A 25,417-nucleotide genomic window follows, 5' to 3' on the forward strand; every position below is an offset into this window, starting at 1 on the left:
GTTTCTGACAAAGGGTTTTCAACCTGGACCTTCTGCTCTGTTTTCACAGATGCTGTGTGACCTGCCGAGTGTTTCTGGCATTGTCTATTTTTATGTTGCAAATCATGTTTCTGATAACTTTCATGATCATTTTGTTATTGGGTCCATAACTTCAGAACAGTAAATACTGAACATTCATTATTTTCCAGTTACTTTTTAATGTGTTTTGTTGAAGAATAATTGCTGGCATTCATAATGGGATTCATTTGTGTTCCTTTTTTATACATCTAAATATACTTGAGTTCATGTGGTCAGTGTTGAAAACAAAACATGCATCTTTGTTTTGCAGGAACATTTGACAAAAATCTCAGCTTCACGCCATGATATCCAGGCAGAAAGGATATTTCTTTGTCTTACTACCTGCAGCTGCAGGTGTATGGTACAAATGCTGGGAGATGGAAGGCTATTATTTCATTAAAAGTTACATTTTTAGAATATCCCAGGTAAAAAACAATTCTGGGGAAAATGTTTCTGATCTTGCATCCCCAGACAAGAAACCCGGGATTATGTTTGTGGAGTCGACTGACAACGTAGAGCCGACACCATTAGTGGTGTGTTCAGTGGAGTCTGCTGCTCTCCGAAACCCAGACAAACCAACCTATTACTTCATGAAGGGGTTCAGAGGCAACTTGAGCCAGTATCCACAGCCTGAGTACAAAGGAATCCCTTTGCTCTCCTCAGTGAGGAATGTCACCATTCTACCCTTGAATGTCACTGAACTGTTTGAAGACACTCCATTGAAAAGCTGATATCAAAAGGTAATCAACAGGAATATCTGATTTTGTTTGGTAAACTTAGTGTTTGACTCAAATTAACTTGTTTTTAAATGAATGTAGAGTATTGGTAGGACTGACGGGAAATAGAATATCCAGGGCAGAAGTACTGAATGCAGTGAAAGGCAATGCCACATTGACAAACATTACTTTGCCTATTCTTTACTCTTAAACCAGTGTTGTTTCTGAGAGCATTTTACTGCAGGCCAGGTGTTGGAGGCAGGGCAGACACGCTAATGGTCACCAAAGGGAAAGGAACATGGTGTATTTTGAGACAAGGCAGTGCTGTACAGAGAAAGGGGGGAAAATAAATGACTAAAAATTCAAACCGGATACTCTGGGTCTCAACTACAGACTGAGCAGAGATATCTGTACAACAGTCATCTGCCTAACCTGGCTTTGGATTCTCCAGTGTGGAAAGCACAGGAGTCCTGATGCTAAAATCAGTAGAAGTACAGGTAATTTGATGTTTGACTTGGAAGAGGTAATTGGGCACCTGGAAGATAGATAAGTAACTTCTGCAAATAATGACTTCCTTTCTCACATGACCAAGAAGCAGAAATCTCTCCTCTATGGACATGCAAAGGTGCTGTGAGATGAAAAATGATTACTGGTGGGAATAGGCGTGAGAGGATAGTAACAGAGATAGATAAGAAAGGGAGGTGATGTGTGGAAGCCAATAAGTGATAGATGGTGAATAGATGTGACCTGTGGGGCAGAGGTGGGTTAAGGACCCAGTGTGTAGGTGATGGGCAGATGAAGGAGAGGGAGTAGAAATTAACTGGGTGATATTGAGATAGAGAATGGGATATGATTAGGAAAGAAGTTGGTATGTGTGTGAGAGGACCTGAGTAGGTCATGAGTAGAGAGAGAGTGATGGGGCCAAGCAAGTTAATTGATCTTGTTTAACTTCCATCTTTCAGTTTCCTTTCTTACTCAGTTTTTAACTAGGATTTTAAAATCAAGGCAAGCAGTACAATTACAAACTGAATAATTAATAACAAAAATAACATTGGCCTTCAGGGATCAACCCTCGAAGATAACCCATCAGTGGTGGGAAGTAACGTCCATCTGCCTTAGCCAATTGGTATAATTCTCCCAAACGTCAACCATTTCCACCTCCTTTCTTAACAGATCATTAACAATTACACATAATTCTTCAATTATCTTGGGTGATCCTTTCTGAAAATCTTCAAAGTCATTCCACTTTATCTCACAAAAAGATTTTGCCGACAGAAACACATCCTTTCCTCGATGAGCTTAATGCATTTGCAGAACATTTTGCTGAGGTTGGGTGTGTTAAAAGCTTCAAGTTTCTACAAGTGAACATCTCCAATAGCCTATCCTGCCCAACCACACCATGGCCAAGAGAGTTCAGCTATGTCTAAATGAAGAGGCTATTAAATTTGTCACACCCCTGTCAACCGTTATGAATGTCTACTGACGTACCATAGAAAACATTCTGTCTAGATGCATAATGGCTTCATATGGAAACAGCTTTACATGTGACTGCAAGGAACTGCAGGGAGTTGTGGACACAGCTCAGCACATTATGAAAACCAACCTCCCTTCCATGGACATTGCCTATATTTCTCACAGTCTCAGTAAAGTAGCTAGTATAATCAAAGCAGCCAACTCAATATTCACCATTCTACCCTCTCTCCTCATGCAGAAGGTATAAACCATGAAAGCTTGAACCACTAGGATCAGTGCTAACTTCTATCTACTGCAATAAGACAATTAGAAGTTTCTTGCATATGATAAGCCAGAGTCTTGACCTCACAACCTACCTCATTATGATCTTGCTCATTGTAATTGCCCAGTATAGCACTTTCTCTGTAGTTTTTACACCTTATTCTGTGTTGATATTCTTTTACCTTGATATACCTCAATTTCCTGAGCTATGGGTAAATAGCCCTACTGCCTTGTGGGCAGCCTCGGGAGCGTCAAAGACTACAGATGTAAAACAGCCAAGCTGGTGCCAAACGTATTGCTTCATAAGCTTTCCTTTGGACTAAATTGGTGAGGCCAAGGGGGAGATTTTGACGACTGGGCATCTCAGAATCTCCATACCTTCTGCCCAGGCTTGTGATGATGATCATCATCACCCATTGTCCTTTGAAACAGATGGATGCCAACAAACACAGCTCAATGTAATGATAATGTTTTCCCCTTTATGCAAGGCAGCCTTTTCTCCCTTTGTGGTAGATGTCACAAATAAAAACAAATTCCAGTACCATTACCAATTAAACGTAATGATGCAGGGAAGAAGTTTCATTGAGTGTGGGACTTTAGGCTCCTGAACATTTTCTATAGCTGATTGGTGAATGGTGTTCAGCCAGTATTATACGGTATCACGTGCTGTCGACTCTCGACACTCTTGTGGTTCCCATTTTACTTTCCTCTTAAGGTAGGCCTTACTTTCCTCTAGTGGTCTTAATGCAGGTAGGAACCTCAGATTGGAGCAGGGAGAGGGTCTAAATGAAAATCAGGTTTATTATCACTGACATACGTTGTGAAATTTGTTTTGTGGCAGCAGTACAGTGCAAGATATCTGATGGCAGAGGGAATCAAGATATTCCGAATGCACTGATTTTGGGTCCTCAGGCTCTTGTATCTCATTTATCCCTGATGGTAATAATGAGGAAAAGTAGCATGTCCCAGATGGTGAGGGTCCTTAGTGGACTTACAACTGGCTGTGTGATAGCAAGCAAAGGGCAGAAGTGGAGGATTGCCTCTCTGAGTAGTTGTGTATGAAAAGGATCGCTTCTGGGACTTCTGCTGAATAACATCAATGACTTTGATGTGACTATCGGATCAACAGTATGAGTCGTAAATTTGGAGTGGTCAGTGATGTCAGTGATACTGAGGAGGGCTGTCTGAGCTACAGCAAGTTGTAGATCAGTTGGAAAGCTGGCAGAGTGACTGCAGTTGGAATTCAGTCCTAAAACATTCAAGTGATGCACTTAAAGATAAACATTAGATATGCTTGTCACATTGAAACATACAGTGAAATCATTGCGTTAATTCAAATTAACAAGATTTGTGTAGGGGGACACCTACAAAGCTTGCTATGCTTCTGGGACCAAAATACCATGCTCACAACTCACTGACCCTAGCCGTCAATTGTCATGGGGAGAGCATACAAATTTCTTACAGACAGCGATGGGATTTAAACTCCAATTGATGACTGCAGGAAGCTCACCCTTGAGTGGCTAAAGACAACAGCTGTATTGCTTCATGGCTTTCACTTCAGACTTGTGCCTCAGGTGACTTTGTTTGTTCTTTCCAGCTCAGACTGGTTCAAGTCTGTCCAATTACATTAATCAAACACAGGGTCCAGACAACTCGACCACAGGCTCTTTGCAGTTTCCTTCTGCAATTCTGCCATTTTACATAATAAATGACTTCATATCTGAGAATGGACTCAGGTTTTGCAGGTTATTAACATAAACTCATTGTGTCATGGTGATTTGCTCTGTTTAAGCCCTCCCTGAGAAAGAACCAGTTTACCACATTTCACAAAATTGTGGCTACAAGAACAGTCTCACAAAATGGCTGCCTCCCTTTGTGCAACCAGATGGCAAGAACAAAGACATCTTCTCTGTCTGTTTCCAGAATCATTGCCTTATTTCTGTCCACTGATTTGCAGATCTTTCTGGCCAACTGTACCCTCATGGTCTTATACAAAGTTATGATTGAAATAATATTTCATTTATAACAAACAACTGTCTTTAGCATCAGGAAGAGAAAAGGAGATGGAAAATTATGTTTTGCAAGAAAGGAAATTAAGATAATGAATGAAAATTTCCTTGTCATTTATTCTACAGGTAAATCCAGAAAAGGAGAAATATTGGACTCATGTACTTGCTGATGGCTGCAGGTTAGCATTGATCTGGAAATATGGAGGAATCTACCTGGATACTGACATTATATCACTGAAGTCTATGCCGTTCGCTAACTTTACATGTCCAGAGAGCACAGGAACAGTCAGTAATGGGGCACTCGGTTTCCATTATAAGCACCATACCTTTCTGTGGAATTGCATGGAAGACTTTCTGGATCATTATCATGGGGATACTTGGGGTCAGCAGGGACCTCGACTGATCACCCATGTGCTGAAGAGATGGTGCAATACTAGTAAACTAGCCACCTTCATTGGCAAGGAATGCAATGGCTTCTCTATATGGATCACAAATCATTTCTATCCAGTCCCATATCCAGCATGGCAGAGGTACTTTGCTCCCTGGAAAAGGAGCATATAGAACAGGCCTTTTCAGATACGTATGGAGCACATGGCTGGAACTTTATGAATAAACACAAGAAAAGAAAAGTTGTTGCTGGAAGTGGATCATTAATGGAACATTTTTTCCAGCTGCATTGTCCAAATACATACAAAAATTTGATTCAATCCAGCAATAATACATCCTGATTCAGGACCTGATGTTGTACAATGAGTGGCATAATTTACTTGACAGATCTACCAAATAGCAATTTGCATGCAGTGTATGAAAATAATGGGAAATTCAAAGTTCTCTGCACCACCTGGTCAGAGGTACTGAGTGCAGTGAAAGAATCAGCCACATTGATAAGGATTACTTAAATTTTATTGACCTATTTGAAAATCAGTGTGAATTTTTGTTGGTCAACTTTTTTTACTGTAGGTTGTAACTTTTGATTAATGTAACTTTTAACTTTAATTTTTAACATTTTTGTAGAATTTAATTGCCATACAAGCATTGATCATCTCCTCTGGCCTCTGGTGAATCATCCAGTGCTCTTTGTCTTCCTTGTTCATCTTCACATTTCCTCAAGGCTGAGTTGAATCAGGGTATCTTTTCCAATCCTGTTTTCATCATAGTAAATCTCCCATCCACCCTCCCTGAAGCTTTCATATCCTTTCGATAACACGGCAAACAGGAATGAATACAGTACTCCAAGTGTTGGCTAGACAGACTTTTATAGACCTGCAACATTACCTCCCAGCTTTTGAAATCAATCCCTGAATAATGAAGGCCAACACACCAGACGCCTTCTCAACAACACGATCAACATGTGCTGCAACTTTGAGGGATCTATGGACATGGGCCCCGAGTTCCTTTTGTTCATCATTACTGTTAGGAATCATGTCATTAATCCTGTATTCTGCCTTTTCAAGTTTGACTTTCCAAAATGAATCACTTCACACAGCTGTCAGTAATGAGTGGTGGTATGTAAGAGTTGGCTTTGGAACTGCTACTTTTCTATTAATGTGTTGATCAGCTGGATTATGTAAATGAAGGGTTTGTTCCCAAGTTTGTGGCACAGGTTCTGTTGAGGAAGCAGAAGCCTTGGATAGATTGAGGAGAATGGTCAAAGAAGTGACAGATGGAATACGGTGAAGGGAAGTGCAGATTTGTTAGGCTTATAGTGTCATCTAGAAATTCACTAACCCACACTTTCACATCCTTACCCAAGTCATTCATAAAAATCACCAAGATCCCCATGGAACACACTGGGCAGATTGTGCTCTAACAACCACTGCCCTTCCCATTCTGTGCATAAGCCAATTTTCAATCAACACAGTCAGGTTTCTCTGGAGCCATTACTTCTGATTTTCTGAATTAGCCTGCCATGGAACACCTTGTCAGGGTCCTTTCTAAAATCTACATACATCACATCCACTGCTCTACCTTCATTAATGTTTGTCACATCCTCAAATAATTCATTCAAGCTTGAGAGGTGCATACAAACTTTATACTCTCAAATGTCACTTTCGAAGGCCTCCCACTTAACAAGTACACACTTGCCAGAAAACAGCCTGTCCCAATCCTCACTTGCCAGATCCTTTCTGATATCATCAAAAATGGCTTTTCATCAATTTAGAAATCTCACCCACTAATCAGAACTATCTTTTTCCATTGTTACTTTGATCATTATGATCACTGGATGTAAAATGTTTCCCTACTCAAACTTGTGTCACCTGCCCTGTCTCATCCTTTATAGTGGAGCAAGTATCACCCACTCTCTCATTGGGATTTCTACATACTAGTTAAGGAAACTTTCTGAACACATTTGATACACTCTACCCCATCTAGTCCTTTTACTGTATGGGGAACCCAGTCAATACATGGTAAGATAGAATCTATCCTGACAGTGCACTGCCATGATATTTTCCCTAACTATTAACACCACCTCTCTTCCTTTAATCCACCCGACCACTCCCTGACACACCCAAAGCAACAAAACTCTGGAATATTGAGCTGCCAATCCTATCCGTCCTGAACCAAATCTCACTAATGGCTTCAATATCATAATTCCATGTGTTGATCCATGCTCTGAGATCTTTTGCTTTTCCTACAAAATGTCTTCCATTGAAATATATGCAGCTCAGGACATTCCTTGCACCATACTCAACCTTTTGATGTCTGAGTTTTCCTGACGTTTTAACAACATCTGTCTCCATAACCTCTCAAATGTCTCTTCTGGCACTCTGGTTCCATCCATCCATGCAGCACTAGCAAACTTTCCCGCTTGGATGTTAGTCTCCTCCAGTTCTGGAGCAGTTTGTCTCTTCTTACAGGACCCACCTTCCCTGGAAGAGAGTCCAACTATCCAAAAATCTCATGCCATCCCTCTAGCGCCAATTGCTTAGACATGTGTCAAGCTGTATAATCTTCCTATTTCTGGCCTCAGTATCACATGGCATGGGAGGCATTCCTGAGATCACAACACTGGAGGTCCTGCCCCTTAACTTAGCACCTAACTCCTTGAACTCACTCTGCAGAAATTCTTCACCTCTCTTACCTACTGTATGTCATTGATACCTTCATGGAGCACAAGCTCTAGCTGGTCACCTTCCCATTTAAGAATGCTGAGGACTCGATCTGAGATGTCCTGGACCATAGCACACAGAAGGCAACATACCATTGGGGAATTTCATTCTTATCCACAGAACATCCTTCTGTTTCTCTAGCTAATGAATCCCCATCACCACAGCTCACCTATTCTCACCACTTTCTTTGTGAGTCACAAAACCTGACAGTGTCAGAGACGTGACTGCTGTGACTTTCCTATGCTAGGCCATCCCCCACCCTTTGGTACATCTGTTGTTAAGGGGAATGGCTACAGGAGTATTCTGCATTGACTGTTTAATCCCGTTCCCCCTTCCTGACTGTAACACAGATTCCTGTGTCCTGCACCTTCAATGTAACTACCTCTCTATATCTCCCATCTATCACCCCTTCAGCATCCTGAATGATCTGGAGTTCACCCACTTCTAGCTCCAACTCCTATAAGTGGAGTGTTAGATGCATTTCCTGCAGCTATGGCTGTCAGGGACACTGCTTCCCACAGCTCATAAAAGTGGCATTCAACTATCCTGACTGGGATCTCATCCGGACCAAATGAGCAAATATAAAGAAGTCAAAACAATAAATAAACTTTGGGGAAAAAGAACTAGATGCAGCCTTTCACTTACTCTGACTAAAGCCTCTCCTTGATGAGTCCTCGAAGGTCTAAAGCCTCAAAACCCCACTCAAACACTGTCCACTCCAGTGATGACCACTCCATTTCCCCTGCCTTATTTTCATTTGTTCCTGCTAATTAATCCCAATCAGTGATTGCCCATTGCTCAAAACATCAATCTGCGGCAATCACTGCCTTATGCACTCATACACAGATGCTATATACATGAATAATTCAGTTTTGCTTGGTCCACCCATAGCTCATAAGCCTTGCCCGACAAATGTGATCTGTGTTCTGTCCATTTTTACAAGAAAATACCCTCTGCCCTCCTCCCATCATTTGTAGGATCGATAGAATAGCAACCTAGAGTGTTGCTCAGCTTATCAACTTTATTCTCAAGAGAAAATGGAGCATGGCTGGGTCTAATTTGTTAATTTCTGGAGTGGTACATTCTGTTAGGGAGAGGTGCAGATGAGTGTTTCATATCATACACCTTAATCTACAATCAAAGTCTCCATGTCTCTCCAGTTGCTTCTTTTAAACAAACATGTTAGAGCTATAAATAAACTCTCATATGTTGTTTCTAAAGGGGACCCAATCATTTCTGATCAATCCCCTGGCCCATTACCCAGTCTCCAAAACAGGGAATGTTGGCACATTTTCATTCAGAAATTGGTGTTCTCTGTCTGTAATCTGTTGTTCTCTGCATTTTTCAACAATTCTCATAATTCTAGCAGGTTCAAGAACCGAACCCGCTAAAAAGCAAGTCAAGATCACCTAAACACTAGTCCCCCCACCTACACAATATCCATATCCCTCTATTTTCCTTACATCCATTGCCTATCCAAACGTCTCTTAAAAGCCTTTAATGTACCACTACCTCTACCTAGCCTCTACCACTGTACCAGGCATCTGCCACTCACATCCCCTTTCAACCTACCGCCTCTCAGCTTCAGTGCAGACCATTTGGTATTAGAGCATTTCTGCCATAGGAAACAGATACTCCCTGTCTACTCTATTAATGCCTCTCACAATCTTAAAAACCTCTATCTGATCTGCCTTCAGGCTCTGGCACTCCAGAGAAAAGAATTCAAGTTTATCCAGTCTCTCATGACAGCACGTGCCCTCTAATCCAGGAAGCATCCTGGTAAATCTCTTCTGCACTCTCACCAGAGACTCAACATTCTCCCTATAGTGGGGCAACTGGAACTGTACGCAATACCATCTTGAGTCACTTAAACAGCTCTCCACTCAGCCCCCACACAGACACACTGGTGATCAATGTACCATTCTGTGCACGAGAATGGCTGTGCTTTCTCCCTGCGAAGGTGTAGTTTCAGTTGGGTGCTCTAGATTCCTCCTTCATCAAGATGATTTGCTGGAATGGTAACCAAACACTAAATTGTCCCCTAGTGTGTGAGTGAGTGGTAGTATCTGGGGAGGGGGGGGGGGTGGGGGTGGGAACTTTTAAAGTACATATATGTCAGCACAAACAACTCTAAGAATCATTTTCCTGCAGGCATACTCAGCAAATCTAAGGAATAGTAACTATAAAAGGATCAATGATAGATTAGCCAGAGTGCAGAAGACAAGAACTGTGCAAATGCAAATAAATAGCAATAAATAACAAGGGCATGAGATAGAGTCCATAAAGTGAATCATTGGTTGTGGGAACATCTCAATGGATGGGCAAGTGAGTGTAGTTATCCCCTTTTGTTCAAGTGCCTGATGGTTGAGGCCAAATGGCCTGTTTCAGTGCTGTATCTCCTATCTTCTCATTGAACTCAGTACAGTGTTTGTTCCTTTGGAGTTGTAAAGCACCTGCTTTACCATACTGTCCTTTCTGTCCAAATCCTGAGCTCTGCAGCTGATAAGGAATTTGGTACTTCTGTTTGACTCCCAACAGTTAACAAGTTTCTATCATTATCTTACAGTGTTCCCTTCTCACTGTCAGTCTGCACCATTATAGCCCACTTGGGTATAATCTCACCCGCTAATATTTTTGCAACTCTGTTCATGGAAAAAGATCACTCATTATGGAAGTCATTCTCCACACTCTATCAACTGATTAACAATAATTAAATAAAACTTCTTTTGTCAGTCGGGAATGATGGGTCCATTCAACAAAATAGATCTTCTAGCCATTAATGTAAGAAATGCAATCATTCGACAAGCAGAAGAAGATAAATGGATTGAGTCCATCATTGGTAAACCAAAAATTGCAGTAATAGGATGAGGTTGTAAATCAATGTTCAATACCGTGGAAATAATATTAAAAATGTCTTTCCAATATTTTTTCAAAAGTGGACATGATCAAAACATATGAGTTAAAGATGCTATCTCAGAATGACATCTGTCACATATAGGATTTATATGGGAATAAAAATGAGCCAATTTATCCTTGGACATTAATCCTTGGACTACCGTATTTCAGTGGCTTTCTCAAACTTTATGTCTAAATTTGGAGCAGATTAGAAGTGTTGTATTTGACCCTTCTATTAATTTTGAAAAGACATGGAGACCATTTATTCAATATTTTCATATGATGTAATTTGACCCTGTTCCAATCCTATTCATTTTTTCGGTTTTGATTATACAAATGTTGAGAGGATCGGAGTTGGCGACACCGATGATTTTGTACTTTTTTAATAGTTACTATAAACAGCCCATTATCTTTTTTTTTTCCTTTTCTTTTTTTTCCTCCTTATTAGTGTTAGGTTGTTAGATTAGTTTTCTTAGGGTTAATTTTTTTTTCTTTTTCTCTTTTCTGTTTTTTTAAAATATATGATATATCTAGTTTTGTTCTGTTTATATGATATTTGTATCATTCATGATTTGGGAAGATTTAACTATATTGTAATTATTGCTTGTGTATCCTTTCATGTTCAGTGTAACTTTGTAAGTTTGTAATCCCACTATCTATGTATTAATCTTATCATGTTGATATTAATAATAATAAAGAGATTGAAAAATTAAGGAATGATGGGTCCAATTAAGTCTCAGGATCCTAGTGGCTGTTCCATATTTACTTTGGAACTAATGGCATTATAATCACTAGATCCAAAGTGTTTCCCTGCACAAACTTCTGTCACCTACTCTGTAGCAGATCAAGTATTGCACACTCTCATTGGGATTTCTACATTTTAATTGAACACATTTGACAAACTTTATCTCATCTACTCCTTTTACAGTACGGGGGCCCCAGTCAGTATGTGGAAAGTTAGAATCACCGACGATAACAAACTTATGTTTTGTGCAACAGTCTGCAATCTCTACATATTTGTTCCTCAAAATCCCACAGACTTTTGGGATGTCTATAAAATTGCCCCATTAATGTGGTCATACCTTTCTTATTTCTCAGTTCCCCCCATAATGCCTCACTAGTCGAGTTCTCCAGTCTGTCCTGACAGAGACCTGCCATGACATTTTCTCTTACTAGTAACGACACCCCTCCTCCTTTAATCCCACCTGCTCTGTTTCATCTATAACAACAGATTCGAAACCCCAGAATATTGAACTGGCACTAGTTAGAGACAAAATAGTCTGTGGAATGTTCCTAACTCATTTTCCCATCCTAATTCTTATCCAGTTTCCTGTGCCAAGCACCTTGTGTATAACTACCTCTCTATATGGCCCATCTATCACCGCTTCAGCCTCCCAAAAGATCTGTAGTTCACCCAATTCCAGCTCCGACTCTGTAACACAGATTTTTAGAAGCTGCAGCTGGATACACTTCATACAATTGTCATAGTCAGGCACACTGGAGATCTCCCTGCTTTCCCAGATCCCATAAGATCAGCATTCAGCAACCTGCCTGGCATCTCTACTGCCCTAACTGAGCAGATGTAAAGAAGGGAAGGAAAAATAACTTTACCTAGAGCTTCTATTTTTCCCTTCTCTGACTAAAACCTCTCTTTACTGAAGCCTCAAAGATTTCTCTAACTCTATCCAGTCCAAAGACGACTGATGTGCCTGCTCCTGCATTCTTTTAATTTGCTCTTGCTAATCAATGCCAAATACTGATTGGTCACTGGTCAGAGCTCAAATAAGCTGCTGGGATCCACTGCTGCCGTTTTCTACTCGGTCAGTGGACCCGAGTGAAATCCCCTCCTCTCAAATTTCTGACGTACGAATGGTCACTGGTCAGAATTCCCAAATGGTCGTTGGTCAGAGCTCCAAGATGTAGGAAGCATATCAATTGTCAATGAGGCTGAACCAGACAGGGGGCAACAAACACTTTTGTTGATTTTTAGTGTTTTGCATAATTCATCTATGGACAATGGTGGGAATAAAAATTATTTTAATAGTGTTATTGGGGAAAGCATCCATCTTTTGACATGTAATCGGAGAAGGTGCTTTGGACATCTATGACAGCTTTCAAACGATGGACAGCCTTTACATTGGACATTCCAATGACAAAATTTAAGGAGTATTTTGTCCCAAGTAGAAACATCACATTTGAATGAGGTAAATTATTTTTCTGTGAACAGAAGCAAGGTGCTGACTTTGACAAATACTTAGCTGAGCTTCACACACAGAGAGTCCCGTGAGTTTGGAGAGTTGAGTGATTCACTAGTTAGAGACAAAATAGTCTGTGGAATCACAGATGATGTTCTCAAAGAAAGTTTGCTCTATGAAAAAGATTTGATGCTAGAAAAAACCATGAGTATGTACAAGGCAGTGGAGACCATAAGCACAAGCTAAGGAACTACACAGTGCAGATAAAATAGTGCAAGATGTGAAAACAGAGGAGCATAGCACAATGCATTTCAGTTGGAACTTATGCAAAGATCCACTGATCACATGGATGTAGTCCAAAGCTCCATTATGAGGCACATGGAGCACATTATGGTCACACAGCAGGAACAAGAACAGAAATAAGAAATAGGATCTTGGCAGAAGGATATGAAAGAAATTAACTTGTAAATCAGAGTTCTCAAAAAGACACCAGTATTAATGCTGCAAGTGAAAGCAAGACAATTGTAGTAACAAATAGCAGCCCAAAAGGGAATTATTAAGCCACCACAGAGATGGATTGACAGTAATTGAGTAACTGGGGGATTGTATACTTCCGTTACAATTGAAGGTTATGTTAGTATCTTTGTTAGTAAGCATTATTGTGTCTTGCAGTTTTATGAGGACAATCTATTGTGTTGTTTTCTTTGAAGGGGAAAGATGTGTTATTTAAAGTGTGTGCAAACTCTTTATTATGAGTTTGAATTCCCAGTGTGCAATACACATTGGTTCGCTGGGAACTAGATGTGACACTGGTGAATGGGTGACACTCACTCTTGGTGGGCTGGAGTGTCCAGAGTAAAATGTGGTTGAGGTGAAGCCATTCTGTAAATATACAATGTCTTAGTTTTTTACCCACACAAGTTTGTCTTTATTAAGAACAAACACAACAATAATCACCAATATTTCAGATGCATCATGACTTTGTGGCACTGCTCATCAAGACCCATCAACTAGATGCATTATAAACTAGTTTGCCCTCATATTCTATCTTTTCCCTTCTTACACCTCTTTTGATGGATTTAAAATCTTCCCAATCATCCGATTTCCCACTCACTTTTGCTAACTTATATGCTCTTTCCTTGGCTTTTATGCAGTCCTTAACTTCCCTGGTCAGCCACAGTTGGCTGCCCCTGTCAATTGAGAACTTCTTCTGTGGGACACATCTATCCTGCACCTTGTGAACTATTCAAAACCTTCAGCCATCTCTGCTCTGCCATCATCCCCACCAGTATCCTCCTTCAATCCACCCAGGCAAGCTCCTCTGTTATGCCTCTGTAATTCCCTTTATTCCATGGTGATACTGATACATGTGACTTATGCTTCTACCTCTCAAACTGCAATAGGAATTCAATCATATTATGATCACTATCTTCTAAGGGTTCCTTTACATTAATCTCCCCTATAAGATCTGTGTTATTACACAACACCCAATCTAAGATAGCCTTTCCCCAAGTAGGCTCAAGCACACACTGCTCTAAAAAGCCATTTGTTGGCATTCAACAAATTCCCTCTTGCAATCTGACACCAACCTGATTTTCCAAATCCCCTTCCATATTGAAGCCCACCATTACAATTGTGTCATTACACACCTTTTCCAGCTACTTTTGCAATCTCAACCTCACACCTTGGCTACCATTGGAGGCCCATATATGATTCCCATAATGTTCTTTTTTAACCTTTGCATTGTCTTAACTCCATCCACAACGATTCAACATTCTCTGACCCTATGTCACCTCTTTCTAAAGATGTAATTCCAACTCTTACCATCAGAGCCACACCACTGCCTATACTTTCCTGCCTGTCCTTTTGATACAGACAATATCCTTTGATGTTTAGCTCCCAATTGCAGCCTCCTTTCAGCCACAACTCGGTGATGCCCACAATGTCATACGGACTGTTCTCTAATTGTGCCACAAGTTCATCCACCTTATTTCAAATGCTACACAATTTAAATACTGCACCTTCCATCCTGCATGCTTTACGCTTTTGAATTTTGCCTCTGTGGTACAAATTAACTGTTTGTTCTGTCTGCATTTGTAATCAATCACTTGCTTGTCCTTCCTTACATTCATATTACATCATCTACTTGTAAACCGGCTGGCTCACCCTCAGCTTTATCATCCCGTTTCCCATACCCCTACTATATTAGTTTAAACCACTCGTAACAGCTCCAGTCAACCTGCCGCAAGGATATTGGTCCCTCTAGGATTCAAGTGCAACTTGTCCTTTTTTTTTTTTAAAGCGGTCACACCTTCCCCAGAAGAGATCACAATTATCCAAAAATACAAATCAATGCCTCATGCTCCAATTCTTCAGCCTCTGCCTCCTCATTCTATTCCTATCCTCACTGTCACAGGACACAGGCAGCAATCCCAAGATCACTGCCCTTATGGCCTGCTTCTGAGCTTCAGCAGCTTCTGTGGAGTTAGTGTTTCAGATCAATGACCTTTCATCACTCTGGCAACACAGACAAAATGCTGCAGGAACAAGCGTGTCAGGCAGTCACCTGTTCCAGTTCCAACACCTCCCTCCCCTTTCCAATCTCTCAGCCTCTCTCCAGAGACAGTTTATCTACTGATAACTTTTATCAACACACTGATTCCACAGCTACCTGGACTATACATGTTCCCATCCTGTCACTTGTAAAAGTGCCATCTCCTTCTCTCAGTTCCTCTGTCTTCACTGCATCTGTTGTCAGCATGTGGTTTTTCATTCCTGAACTGATGAGATGTCCTCCTTCAAAAAAAAGTGGTGTTCCTTCCTCCACCATCAATGCAGCCCTCAACTACGTCTCTTCCATTTTCCACATGTCTGTCCTCATCCCATCCTCCAGCCACCCAACCAGGGACTAGGTTCCTCTTGTCCTCACCTGTCACCCCACTACCCTCCACATCCAGCACACAATTCTCTGTAACTTCCACCATCTCAGACAGGATACCACCACCAAGAACATCTTTCCCACTTACCCCCCTCCCCCATGCTTTCGGCTTTCTGCAGAGATCACTCCTTACGTGACTCCCTTCTCCATTTGTCCCTTCTCACTGATCACACTCCCGGTAACTCCTCTTGGCAAATGCCACACTTGTGCCTACACCTCCTCCCTAGCTGTCATTCAGGATCCAAACTTCCCTTCCAATAGTTCAATAATTCTGTTTAAGGTCAGAGAAATGCACACAATGTACATTCTGAAATTATTTTCTTCACAGACATCCCCAAAAAACAGAAGAGTGCCCCAAAGAATCAATGACAGTTAAAACATTAGAACCCCAAAGCACCCCTACTCACCCCACACACACAAACTGCAGCAAAGCAACGCCCTTCACCACCCCCACCCACTTCAACAAACATCAGTGCCCTCCACCCACGAAACATGCAATAGCAAAGATCCCAGTAAGACCATGATCTGCAGTACAACAAAAACAATCGTTCACCTGGTCATTCAACATTCCACAAGATCTTTTTCTCCCTAATAAGGGGAAAACAGGTGTCCCCATTTCACAGCGAGACGGGAGACGCAACAAAGTAACTTGGTGATTTATGGTGTTAAAGGTGAGTTGTGCTGTTCCCCCCCACCGAGTTCTATGACTGGAGAATCGGCACCAATCTCTCACCGACCGATGAGAGAAAGAGAGAGAGAGCCTAACAAGTCTCCGACAGCTAATCCGCTGCTCCCTATGTTCCATTCTGTCCTGCAACACTTCAGCTGGCAGCACCAGCTTAGAGTCAGCCTGTCCACAGGGCTGTGAAATCTGAAGACGCAATCATCTTTTAGGCCACATCCTTAGGATATCAAAATCTGGCCCATCGTAGAGCCTTGAAGGCAAGTCCTATCCACTCAAAAAATGGAAGTCAGAGTGTAAATCCACATTTGGCTCTTCAAGGGAACCCCATGCACCGTCTGAGTCTGTTGGGGTCATCTACTGTGTCTGGTGCTCCCAGTGTGGCCTGCAGCATATTGGTGACACCCGATGTAGATTGGGAGACTGCTTTGCCGAGCGTTTACAGCCATGCTAGTCCATGGCCTCCTCTACTGGTGCGATGAGGCCAGACTTAGGTTGGAGAAGCAACACCATGTATTCCATCTGGGTGGCCTCCAACCTGATAGCATGAACATAGATTTCTCAAACTTCCAGTAATTACCACACAACCCAACTCTCTCCTTCACCATTCTGCATTCCCATTTTCATCTTTCAACTTATCTCTGTATTTGTCTATCTGACCATCACCTCCTTCTTCTCCAGCCCTTTATCTCTTACACCAATTAACTTCTCAGCTCTTTACATATCCAACTACATCAGTCAAACACTGGGTCCAGATAACCCAATCACGGGCTGTTTGCAGTTTCCTTCTGAAATCGTGTCATTTTACATAACAAATAATTTTGTATCTGAGAAGGGACTCAGGTTTTGCAGATTAGCAGAAATTCCTTGTGTCAATATTCATTTGCTCTGCTTAAGCTCTCCTTGAGAAAGAACCAGTTTACCAAACAGTTCACAAAATAGTGGCTGCAAGGATAATCTCACAAAATGGCCACCTCTCTTTGTACAACCACTTGGCAAGAACAACGACTTCTTCTGTCTGGTTCCACAATTTTTGCCTCATTTCTATTCACTGATCTGTAGATCTTTCAGGCCAACAGTAACCTTATGGTCTTATAAAAAGTTAAGATAGATAATATTTCACTTATCATAAAGAACTGTCTGCAACATTGAGAAAAAGAGACAGAAATTAGATTTAGCAAGAAAGGAAATTAAGATAATGAATGAAAATTTCCTTGTCATTTATTCTACAGGTAAATCCAAAAAAGGAGAAATATTGGACTCATGTACTTGCTGATGGCTGCAGGTTAGCATTGATCTGGAAATATGGAGGAATCTACCTGGATACTGACATTATATCCCTGAGGTCTATACCATTTGCAAACTTTACGTGTCCAGAGAGCACAGAAATTCTCAATAATGCGGCACTAGGTTTCAATAATAAAAACCATACTTTTTTGTGGAATTGCATGGAAGATTTTGTGACCCATTACAATGGAGATATTTGGGGTCAACAGGGTCCTCGACTGATCACCCGTGTGCTGAATAGATGGTGCAATACTAGTAAACTAGCTACCTTCATTGGCAAGGAATGCAATGGCAACTCTATATGGATCACAAATCATTTCTATCCGGTCCCATATCCAGCATGGCAGAGGTACTTTGTTCCCTGGAAAAAAAGAGCATATAGAATGGGCCTTTTTAGATTCATATGGAGCACATGTCTGGAACTTTATTCATAAACACAAAAGAAAATTTGCTGCTGGAAGTGGATCATTACTTGAACATTTTTTCCAGTTGCATTGTCCAACTACGTACAAAAATTTAATTCAATCCAGCAATAGTAGATCCTGATTTCAAACCTGATATTGTACAATGAGCAACATAATTAACTTGACAGATTGTCCACATTTGACCAAATAACAGTTTGCATGTGGTGTGTGAAAATAATAGGCAATTCAAAGTTCTCTATACCATCTGGTCAGAGATACTGAGTGCAGTGAAAGTCAGTGACATTGATAAAGATTACTTATGCTGTATTTTGTTGACCTATTTGAAAACCAGTGTGAGTTTCTGTAGGATATCTGATTATCTGTTAAAATCAATTAATTTTTGATTAATGTAATTTCTAACTTTAATTTTTAACATTATTGTAGAATTTAGTTGCCATACAAGAATTGATCATCTCCTGTGGCCTCTGGTGGATCTTCCAGTAATATCTGTCTTCCTTGTTCACCTCCATGTTTCCTCAAGGCCTGGTTGGATCACGGTATCACATTGTATCTTACCTTGTTGATTTAGAACATAGAAATAAAACAATAGAGCACAATTTAGGCCATTTGGCCCTAATGTTGTTCAAATCATTTAACCTACTGAAAGAACAATTTAACCCTTCCCTCCCACATAGTCCTTCATTTTTCTTTCCTCCATGTGTTTCTCTTAAATGTCCTCAACGTATCTGCCTCCACCACCACATTTGGCAGTGTGTTCAATGCATCTACCACTTTCTATATAGAAAACCTGCCTTTGACTTTCCCCCAAATACTTTCCTCCCAATATGTTAAAGTCATGGCCCCTTGTATTGGCCATGTCCACCCTGAGCACAAGTCTCTGGATGTCTACCTGATTGATACCACTTATCATCTTGTCCAACTATCAAGTCACCTCTCATTCTCCACCTGTCCAAATAAAAAAGCTCCAACTCATTCATCCTGTCCTCATAAGACATCTTTTCCAATCCTGGTATCATTGTGGTAAATCTCCCCTTCACCATCCCTGAAGCTTTCATATCCTTCTGATAATGAGGCAAATGGGAATGAACACAATACTCCAAGTGTTAGCAAAATAGGCCTTTATAGACCTGCAACATTACCTCCCGGCTTTCGAAATCAACCCCTGAATAATGAAGACCAACACACCATAGGCCTTCTCAATCACACTATCACCTGGTGCTGCAACTTTGAGGGGTCTATGGACATGGGCCCCAAGTTCCTTTTGTTCATCCTTACTGTTAGGAATCCTGCCATTAATCCTGTATTCTGCCTTCAAGTTTGTCCTTCCAAAATGAATCAATTCACACAGTTGAATGTAAGAGTTGGCTTTGGAACTGCTACTTTTCAATTAACGTGTTGATCAACTGGATTAAGTAAATGAAGGGTTTTTTGCCAAGTTTGTGCCAGGAAGCTGTTGAAGAAGCAGAAGCCTTGGATAGATTGAGGAGAATGGACAAAGAAGTGTCAGGCGGTTAATGGTGAAGGGAAGTGCAGACTTAATGAGCTGATGGAGTCATCTGGAAATTCACTAACCCATACTAACCCAACAAACTCATTCGTAAGGCCAGTGATGTTGTGGGGGTGGAACTGGACACTCTGAAGGTGGTGTCTGAAAAGAGGATGCTGTCCAAGTTGCATGCCATCTTGGACAATGTCTCCCATCCATTACATAATGTACTGGTTAGGCACAGGATTACGTTCAGCCAGAGACTCATTCCACCAAGATGCAACATTGAGCATCATAGGAAGTCATTCCTGCCTGTGGCCATCAAACTTTACAACTCCGCCCTCGGAGTGTCAGACATCCTGAGCCAATAGGCTGGTCCTGGACTTATTTCCACTTGAAATAATTTACTTATTACTATTTAATTATTTATGGTTTTATATTGCTATATTTCTACAATATTCTTGATTGGTGCGACTGTAATGAAACCCAGTTTCCCTCGGGATGTCAGGAACGGGGGCCGGATGGACCCAAACACAGGACGCAGACACTGAAGTACTAGGGGGAGGACAGGATGGGGATGCCATGGCATTTAAGGGTTAATGCAGGCGGGGCTGGATCCAAGAGTTCAGACGAGGCAGGCAGGCGGGAGGATCCCACAGTTCAGACGGGGCAGGCAGGCAGATTCCTCATGGCGGGCCACAGGGATCCCAGGCAGGGCCGCCTCCCAGGCGGAAAACAGAGGCCTGGGCCAGTCACAGACACCTGGGCAGGTGAGGGGCACAACCCTTGGGCAAAGAGAGGAGGAAAGGGTAGGAGTCCCTAGGGCAGGCCACAGGGATCCCAGGCAGGGCCACCTCCCAAGCGGAAAACCCGGAGGTCTGGGCCAATCGCGGACACCTGGGCAGGTGCAGGACACAACACTTAGGGAGCAATAGGTGGAAGGGGCAGAACCCCCGCCGGGCAGCGGCAGTCCAGCCAGATCCACCCGACAGAGGCAACAGGTAGGAAGCTAGGTCCAGGGTAAGCAGCAAAACTAGTGATCCACCGGGTACATTGGTAAATTGGGAAAGGCACTGACAGTGTGGCAGCACAAGCAAGGTGAATAAGGCTGAACAGAATAGAAGCAGGGGAACAAGACCAACCGGATAGAGCATATACAGAACAGTCCAGCAACCAGGGTAGGACAGGATACAGAACACAAATATCTCACTCTCTCATTTTACAGCGGTTAGCATCCAGCTTAATGGTGCATTACCGCCTCCTTCTGTTCTGGAGTATGCGATGGACTCACATTCTAAATCCCTTCACCCAATTGCACATACACATACCCCAACCTACACTTTATCCTCCCCATCCTAGTACCCCATTTCTGTTTGTCCATCATATCCTATAAAAACCCTATACCCCTTAAGAAAGCTAAAAACGCCCTGACCTGTGTTCTCTCACTCATGCCCAGTAACCCTTTTAATGTGAATTCCTGCACCCCCAATTCCCTTAGATTAATTTGCATCATCTCTCTCTGCATCCCATACTACCTGCAACTCAGAACTACATGTTCTACTGACTCCTCTTTCTGACATTCCGCACACAATCCTGTCTGGTGTTTCCCTATCAATTTCAGTGTTTGGTTTAGTGCACAGTGCCCCAGCCTTAACCTAGTCCACACAATTTCCTCTCTTCTGTATCTACTTCCTACCCTAGTACCTGCAACACTTTTTTGTATTTGATATAAATGCCTCCCTTTCCCCTCCCTGTCCCATCTTTCTTGCCACATTCGGTTAATTTTTTCCCAGATTACACACTTAACCTCTACTTTACTAATACTAATGTGCATTTCTATATTTTCTTTCTTTATTGCCCTCTTTGCCAACTCATCCACCCTTTCATTGCCCTGCACCCCTACATGAGCTGGAACCCATAGAAATTTAACCTGACCTCCCTGATTTGCAACTCTCGTGACTGACTGAAGGACTTCATGAAGTACATCTTGCCGGCTGTTTGAGTGAGAAGACCTTAAACTTGCTAGTACTGAAGATGAATCTGAGCATATCAACGCTTTGACTAGTTTAGTTTTCTCCACCCAACACAACCATCATCTCCACTGTATACACCGCTAACTTATCAGATGTTCTTCTGCTGATTGCAATTGCTTTTGCTGGTATAGCCACCCCAAACCCTGTCACTCCTGTCTCAGGTTCCTTAGCACCATCTGTATAGACCCGAGTATAATTACTATACTTTTCCATCACGTGACAGTTAAATGCATTTACCAAATCAGTTTTACACTTTCCTTTCCTTTTTACCTCTAACAAATGCCAGTCTATGTCAGGCCATACCAGCTTCCATGGAGCTGCAACCAGATAAACTACTGAAGGACTTATCCTTAGATCAAACACTCCACATGATCTAGCAATATAATTCCCTACCCGACTAAAGTTTTCCCTCTGAAACCTCCCATTTTCCCAGGACTCCTGCAACACTCCTTTAGCAGGGTGAGAATCATTGTGTCCCTGCAAATTAACCCAGTAGTTTGCCATCAATTGCATCCTTCTTAATTCCAAAGGCATTATTCCCATTTCTACCTGCAGGGCTGATACTGGTGATGTTTTAAAAGCCCCCACTGCACACTCTCAAAACCTGAGCCTGAATCACATCCACTTTCCTTATAAGAGACCTAGCTGCTGATCCATATGCTACACTTCCATAATCCAACACAGATCTTACTAAAGCCACATACATTCTCTTTAATGCTGAACAACTTGCTCCCCATTCCCTACCAGTCAAACATCTCATCACGTTTATTACTTTTTTACATTTCTCCTCAACTTTCCTGATATGGTCTGCCCTTGTTAATCGTGAATCAAATACAACTCCCAGAAATTTAAATGATCTAACCCTTTCTAATTCAATCCCATACATCCTTAACTTCTTCCCTACTTCAATTCTTTTCCTAGTGAAAAATATAGTTTGAGTTTTTTTCCACTGAAAATCTACATCCCCAATCATAACCCCACTCTACCACTTCATCAATTGCTCCTTGTAGCTTCCTGATTATATGTTCCATGTTCCTGCCTCTTTTCCACAAGGCCCCATCATCCGCAAACAGTGACCTACCTATATCCACTGGTACCTTTGTGAAGATATCATTGATCATAATGATGAAAAGTAACGGGCTAATCACACTACCCTGAGGTGTGCCATTTCCCACTATGTACTGTTTTGATAATTCTGATCCAATCTGAACTTGAATTTTTCTACCAAACAAAAAATCTTTAATCCAATTAAACTCTCCCCCCAACCCCCATCTTGTGCAGTTTAATTAATAATCCTTCCTTCCACATCATAGGCATTTTCAATGTCAAAAAAACACTGCAGCTACTGATTCTTTATTTGCCTGGGCCTTTCTTATTTCAGTCTCTAACCTTATCACCGAGTCCATGGCATTCCTTCCCTTCCTAAAACCACTGATAACTTGCCAGCATTCCTCTCTTCTCAAGATCATATGATAACCTTTCAGTTATCATCCTTTCCATTACCTTACATATATTTGATGTTAGTGCTATTGGCCTGTAGCTAGTGGGTTTTGATGGATCCTTGCCAGGTTTCCTTATTGGAATTACTACTGCTTCTTTCCATGCACTTGGTAATCTTCCCTCCTCCCACACGGTTATAAAAATGCAGTAACTTCAAGAGTGCTCCTTCTCCTAGATTGTTTAGCATGACGTAGCATATTAGATCTTTCCCTGGAGAGGTTGGTCTCGATCTCTTTATTGCTCTCACCATTTCTGTCAAAGTAAATGAATCATCAATTATATCATCTGTTTCTTTCCTCCTGTTTAACACACCTGGGTATTCTCATTGTTCTTTCCCTTCTCCCTTCCTCAGACAAATTTTCTGAACTATGTATCTTTACAAATGACTTGGCCATGATCTCAGCCTTATCCCTGCTGGAGACTGCCGTTTCCTCCTCAGATATCATTACTGGATACTCCCAATCCCTTCTATCTCCCCCCATCCTCTTAATCATTCCCCACACCTCTCCCACAGGCATTGTTCTTCCTATTTTGTTGCAAAAACTCCTCCAACTTGCCCTTTTAGCTTGACGTATAGTTCTTCTCACCACTGCCTGTGCCTTCTTATATTGTATCAAATGCTGCATATTATGGGTTCTTTTAACTCGCCTGAATGCTCTATTTCTGTTTTTTTTTATTTAAAAAAAAAACAGCCTGACAACATTCCTCTGTCCACCATGGCACTAGTTTTCTATTCATCCTATTTTTACTCCTGGGTATAGATCCTTCTGCTGCCATAATAATTGCTGAAGTCACCTGACTGTTTAATTCATCTATATCTCCAGAAATGTCAATCTTTTTCAATGCTTCTTCACTTAACTTCTGGAATTTACCCCAATCTGCTTTTCCAAACACCCACTTTGGGACTCCTCCACCTGGTCTTATTTCAACTCTTTCACCCACTGAACATAAAACTGAGTAGTGATCACTGCCTACGGTTGAAGCAGTCCAAACTCCCCAGTTACTGATGCCAGCCAAGACATTAGACACTAACGTAATATCTAATACCAACTCAGTTCCTGTTGGTAGAGGAACGAGGATAAACATAACATCATTCATACATACCTAATCCCTTTCTTCCATCAAATCTTCAATTACCATTCCATTTGAATCTGTAATCAGATCCCCCCATATTGTGCTGTGAACATTGAAATCTGCACACCACACTATGTCTATTTTGTCCTTGTATCCTTAGTAGGCTGTCCAAATCCAACCTTTTACATGGATTGTAGTAGTTAATTATAACCACTCCCTCCCCTCTCTCCCATATTTCCACCACTATGTATTCCTGATCGTCTCCTTTTTCCTGTACTCTATACGGTATACCTTGCTTGATTAACATAGAAATCTAGGGGGAGGAGGAGGTTGTGTTATCTTTCCTTATCATTGTATACCCATGTACCACAAAGTCTAAACCTGGTTTCAACCAAGTTTCCTGAATACACACTACATCTGGTTTTACAACCATTTCCTTAATAAAGTCCTTAAATTCCTGGCCATTGGCCAGTAAACTCCTTGCATTCTATTGCAAAAGAATCACCATAATGAGTACTAACCAACCTATGACACTTCCTGGCTTGACTGATTAGTGAGGTTCTCCCTCACTTCTTCCCATGTCAGTCCTACTAACCCTAAATGGTTTACTGCTGCTTTGACCACCAGCTGAATTTTGTCACTTTTTGACTTTATCTCTGCCGTACTATTAATGACTCCTGCAATGAATGTTACTAGAGCTTTTTTTTCCCCCACATAAATCCTGTCATTTACTCTTCGCTGCATCTCTTGCATCCCTATTGCTCTCTGGTCATGAGGAGCATTATTCTGTTCTCTTGACATTCTTACAGCTTCAGCATAAGTGATCTTTCTTTTCACTCTTACTTCTTGAATTTTATTCTCCCATCTCATAACCTCATAGCCACTATACGCCACATTATGAGCTCCTCCACAATTGCAGCATTTTGGTTGTACTCCTGTTCTGCACTTTCCATATTCATGATCATCCCCACATCTAGCACATCTCCTCTGCCTTTTACAGTTTTTAGCTATATGTCCAAACCTTTGACAATTATAGCACCTCAATGGCTTTGGCACATATACCCTTACTGGGTAACTCATGAAACCCAGGAACACTTTCCTTGGAACTCTTTCTTCTTCAAATTCAATCAATTGTTTCACTTTCCTTTTTCATTCCCTCCTTTGTTGTTTTCAGTCTTAGAACATTAATTACTTTCCCCCCTTTGATATTCCTCTTCAACTCCTCCATGTTTATACTCATTGGTACACCTGTGATCACTCCTTTACAACCACCATT

The 25,417-nt window shown here is 41.4% G+C and overlaps 2 pseudogenes; both read left to right on the forward strand.

Annotated features, from left to right (window-relative positions):
* The first annotated feature begins 359 nt into the window (after positions 1–359).
* Positions 360–5,373, forward strand: LOC140724570 (alpha-1,4-N-acetylglucosaminyltransferase-like; annotated as a pseudogene).
* Positions 5,266–18,169, forward strand: LOC140724571 (alpha-1,4-N-acetylglucosaminyltransferase-like; annotated as a pseudogene).
* Positions 18,170–25,417: the final 7,248 nt, after the last annotated feature.

The sequence above is a fragment of the Hemitrygon akajei genome, chromosome 3 (assembly GCF_048418815.1).
Source record: "Hemitrygon akajei chromosome 3, sHemAka1.3, whole genome shotgun sequence".
Lineage (NCBI taxonomy): Eukaryota > Metazoa > Chordata > Chondrichthyes > Myliobatiformes > Dasyatidae > Hemitrygon > Hemitrygon akajei.